Source organism: Hyla sarda, chromosome 1 (assembly GCF_029499605.1).
Source record: "Hyla sarda isolate aHylSar1 chromosome 1, aHylSar1.hap1, whole genome shotgun sequence".
NCBI classification, from domain to species: domain Eukaryota; kingdom Metazoa; phylum Chordata; class Amphibia; order Anura; family Hylidae; genus Hyla; species Hyla sarda.
Window position 1 is genome coordinate 481,795,709 of NC_079189.1, and position 6,000 is coordinate 481,801,708.

The window sequence follows — 6,000 nt, forward strand, 5'->3', positions numbered from 1 at the left end:
TCTACACTACCATCATATTCTACACTGCCATCATATTCTACACTGCCATCATATTCTACACTACCATCATATTCTACACTGCCATCATATTCTACACTGCCATCATATTCTACACTGCCATCATATTCTTCACTGCCATCATATTCTACACTGCCATCATATTCTACACTGCCATCATATTCTACACCGCCATGATATTCTACACTGCCATCATATTCTACACCGCCATCATATTCTACACCGCCATGATATTCTACACTACGATCATATTCTACACTACCATCATATTCTACACTGCCATCATTTTCTACACTGCCATCATATTCTACACTACCATCATATTCTACACTGCCATCATATTCTACACCGCCATGATATTCTACACTGCCATCATATTCTACACCGCCATCATATTCTACACCGCCATGATATTCTACACTACCATCATATTCTACACTACCATCATATTCTACACTGCCATCATATTCTACACTGCCATCATATTCTACACTACCATCATATTCTACACTACCATCATATTCTACACTGCCATCATATTCTACACTGCCATCATATTCTACACTGCCATCATATTCTACACTGCCATCATATTCTACACTGCCATCATATTCTTCACTGCCATCATATTCTACACTGCCATCATATTCTACACTGCCATCATATTCTACACTGCCATCATATTCTACACTGCCATCATATTCTACTCTACAATCATATTCTACACTGCCATCATATTCTACACTGCCATCATATTCTACACTGCCATCATATTCTACACTACAATCATATTCTACACTGCCATGATATTCTACACTGCCATGATATTCTACACTGCCATCATATTCTACACTGCCATCATATTCTACACTACAATCATATTCTACACTGCCATGATATTCTACACTGCCATGATATTCTACACTACCATCATATTCTACACTGCCATCATATTCTACACTGCCATCATATTCTACACTGCCATCATATTCTACACTGCCATCATATTCTACACTGCCATCATATTCTACACTACAATCATATTCTACACTGCCGTGATATTCTACACTGCCGTGATATTCTACACTACCATCATATTCTACACTGCCATCATATTCTACACTGCCATCATATTCTACACTGCCATCATATTCTACACTGCCATCATATTCTACACTACCATCATATTCTACACTACCATCATATTCTACACTGCCATCATATTCTACACTACCATCATATTCTACACTGCCATCATATTCTACACTACCATCATATTCTACACTGCCATCATATTCTACACTGCCATCATATTCTACACTACCATCGTATTCTACACTACCATCGTATTCTACACTACCATCGTATTCTACACTGCCATCATATTCTACACTGCCATCATATTCTACACTGCCATCATATTCTACACTGCCATCATATTCTACACTACCATCATATTCTACACTGCCATCATATTCTGCCATCATATTCTATACCACCATCATATTCTACACCGCCATGATATTCTACACTACCATCATATTCTACACTGCCATTATATTCTACACTGCCATCATATTCTACACTGCCATCATATTCTACACTGCCATCATATTCTACACTACAATCATATTCTACACTGCCATGATATTCTACACTGCCATGATATTCTACACTGCCATCATATTCTACACTGCCATCATATTCTACACTACCATCATATTCTACACTGCCATCATATTCTACACTGCCATGATATTCTACACCACCATCATATTCTACACCGCCATGATATTCTACACTACCATCATATTCTACACTGCCATTATATTCTACACTGCCATCATATTCTACACTGCCATCATATTCTACACTGCCATCATATTCTTGTGGTAATAGACTACACCAGATTGAGATGGCACTAGTATGGAAAACATGTCAATGCTTGATGCAGATATTCTTTAGTATCTAAACAGCAGCTAAGTAACTATATCTTTGGACCACCTAGGTGTTTGGTCAGAAGTGGCTCTATAAGTGAACACTACAGCTGTCACCCAAAGATATATTCAGTGGCTATTATCCCTCCTGGCTCCAGTCTGTTCACACCGTTGTTGGTTGTAAAACATTATTGTCCTGAATTTTAAGGTCCTTAGTGGCATTTTACCGCTTAGCCATTGCATATACAGTGGAACTCCTTTTTAGAAGACTACACAAAATTACATTGCTAAATGCCCTTCTTAAGAGATTATCCTCTGCAAGAAGAAACTATTCATTCTATATAACATATATGGTATATGAAAATCATATGTCATGAAAAATATGTTCTTGATAAAGGGGTGGTCTATCGGCAACTTAAATGTCCTACATGTGTAGGTAAACCAGATGCTAGTTCTATGTATAGAGGTATGACACATGTGTAAACATCTAGTTTAAATATACACTGCTCAAAAAAATAAAGGGAACACTAAGATAACACCTCCTAGATCTGAATAAATGAACTAATTGTATGAAATACTTTCGTCTTTACATAGTTGAATGTGCTGACAACAAAATCACACAAAAATTTTCAATGGAAATCACATTTATCAACCCATGGAGGTCTGGATATGGAGTCACACTCAAAATCAAAATGGAAAACCAAACTACAGGCTGATCCAACTTTGATGTAATGTCCTTAATACAAGTCAAAAGAGGCTCAGTAGTGTATGTAGTGTCCACGTGCCCATATGACCTCCCTACAACGCCTGGGCATGCTCCTGATGAGGTGGCGGATGGTCTCCTGAGCGATGTCCTCCCAGACCTGGACTAAAGCATCCGCCAACTCCTGGACAGTCTGTGATGCAACATGGTGTATGAAGCGAGACATGATGTCCCAGATGTGTTCAATCGAAATCAGGTCTGGGGAACGCACGGGCCAGTCCATAGCATCAATGCCTTCCTCTTGCAGGAACTGCTGACACACTCCATCCACATGAGGTTTAGCATTGTCCTGCATTGGGAGGAACCCAGGGCCAACTGCACCAGCAGATGGACGCACAAGTGGTCTGAGGATCTCATCTCGGTACCTAATGGCAGTCAGGCTACCTCTGGCAAGCATATGGAGGGCGGTGCGGCCCCCCAAAGAAATGCCACACCATTACAGACACACCGCTAAACCGGTCATGCTGGAGGATGTTGCAGGCAGGACGTTCTACACGGCGTCTCCAGACTCTGTCATGTCTGTGACATGTGCTCAGTGTGAATCTGCTTTTTGTGCCAGTGGCGAATTTGCCAATCTTGGTATTCTCTGGCAAATGCCAAACATCCTGCACCAAGTTGGGCTGTAAGCACAGACTCCACCTGTGGACGTCGTGCCCTCATATCACCCTCATGGAGTCTGTTTCTGACCGTTTGAGTGGACACATGAACATTTGGAGGTCATTTTGCAGGGCTCCGGCAGTGCTCCTCCTGCTCCTTCTTTCACCAAGGAGGAGGTGGCGGTCCTGCTGCTGGGTTGTTGCCCTCCTACAGCCTCCTCCACGTCTCCTGATGTACTGGCTTGTCTCCTGGTAGCGGCTCCATGCTCTGGACACTACACTGACAAACACAGCAATCCTTCTTTCCACAGCTTGCATTGATGTGCCATCCTGGATGAGCTGCACTACCTGAGCCACTTGTGTGGGTTTTAGACTCCGTCTCATGCTATCACTAGAGCGAAAGCACCGCCAGCATTCAAAAGTGACCAAAACATCAGCCAGGAAGCATAGGAACTGAGAAGTGGTCTGTGGTCACCACCTGCAGAACCACTCCTTTATTGGGGGGTGTCTTGATAATTGCCTATTATTTCCACCTGTTGTCTGTTCCATTTGCACAACAGCATGTGAAATTGATTGTCAATCAGTGTTGCTGCCTGAGTGGACAGTGTGATTTCACAGAAGTGTGATTGATTTGGAGTTACATTGTGTTGTTTAAGTGTTCCCTTTATTTATTTATTTTGAGCAGTGTACTTATGTAAGATAAATACATCCATTTATCTTACACATAATGAAATGTTGCCTTATGAAACTCCAATTCCACTGTAGTCCACTTTTAAGATAGAAGACTGTTTGTTTTCTAGAATTAATCCTGCACACCCTTTATGCCTCATCTCTTCTGACATAAGATTTTGTAAATACATGTATTGCCTATGAAATAAAAAAAATTGGTATAATATTTACTTAGAACTCTGTAATGTGCTGTTCCTCTTATCCCTACTAGAGGTTTGTTATTAAACTGATAAATCATACCCTATGCACGTTTCATGTTAGCTTTTGCTTCATCACCGGACTAAATGAAGGTTAAAACTAAATCGCGTAGGTATGGAGGTGTCTCCCTTACTTCTGTGTACAACTGTGTCACTAAGTCTGTTATCTGTACTTCATACCATTATTGAAAGATGTACTTATGTAGTTGTCGCTGGGTTATAGTGTGGGTGAACAGGAGACCTATGTTGGGTCTCGGACTGCTATACCTATCTGCAGTCCGAAGCCCCGATCCCCCAAAGGTCCCCCTCTTTCAGCGCTGACTTGCGCTTTGAAGCGGGCCTGCCTGCTAGATTGGAATATTCATAAGCGTTGGTCACGTGAGCGTTCAGTAGGCACGAGCGCTCACGTGACCAGCGTTTAGGAACATTTAAATCCAGCCGGCGGGCCCGCCTCCAGAGCGCAAGTCAGCGCTGACAAAGGGGGACCTTCAGAGGATCGGGGTTCCGGACTGCAGGTAGGTCTAGCAGTCCGAGACCCCAAATTGGTCTCCTGTTCACCCGCACTATGACTTGATCGAAACAAAAGCAGGAGGTCCAGCACTTCAAAATATGCAGCTTTAATTGTGAAAACAACACACGTACAAGCAGTTGCCAGACACATTTCGAGCGTCTGGTCACCGAGGAAGAGTGCATGCGCTCGAAACGCATCTGCCATCTGCTTGTACGTGTTTGTCGTTTTCACAATTAAAGCTGCATATTTTGAAGTGCTGGACCTCCTGCTTTTGTTTTGTTCTGTGGTGTGTGCCTGGCCGGGCACGGGTCCGTGCACCAAGTTGGGAGAGGTGAGTAGAACATTATTTCACTTTACTATAACCTGATGTATCGGGTTATAGTGCGGATGAACGGGTGACCATTTTCCTTTGAGGTTGCTTTGTGGTCCATTTTGCAGCATTGTTTTCACTGGCATTGCAGTTTACCATTTACTGTTTACCAGGTGAGGCTTTCTTCTCTCATGGTGGTGTGCTCCACATATATACATATATTTCTTAATAACTCAACACACAGGCATTCATGTCTAAACCTTGGCAACATAAGGGAGTACACCCCTGAGTAGAAATGTCCAAATTAGGCCTAATTAGCCATTTTCCCTTCTGGTGTCATGTGACTTGTTAGTGTTGAAAAGTCTCAGGTGTAAATGGTGAATAGATGTCTTAAAGGGGTACTCCAGTGGAAAACAATTTTTTTTTAAATCAACTGGTAGCAGAAAGTTAAACAGATGTGTACATTACTTCTATTTAAAAATCTTAATCCTTCAAGTACTTATCAGCTGCTGTATACTACAGAGGACGTTCTTTTCTTTTTGAATTTCTTTTCTGTCTGGCCACAGTGCTCTCTGCTGACACCTCTGTCCATGTCAGGGACTGTCCAGAGCAGGAGAAAATCCCCATAGAAAACCTCTCTTTCTCTGGACAGCTCTTGACATGAACAGAGGGGTAAGCAGAGAAGGGAGAAGGGAGAAGAAATTCAAAAAAGAAAAGAACTTCCTCTGGAGCATATAACAGCTGATAAGTACTGGAAATATTAAGATTTTTTTAATTTACAAATCTGTTTAACTTTCTGGCACCAGTTGATTTAAAAAAAAAAAAAAATAATTCCACCGAAGAACCCCTTTAAGGGGAATTTATCAATGTGTATGCTTTTTCAGTTGTGGTGAATTTGATGTACTTGCACCAAATTTATAAAACAGGCGCACTATATAT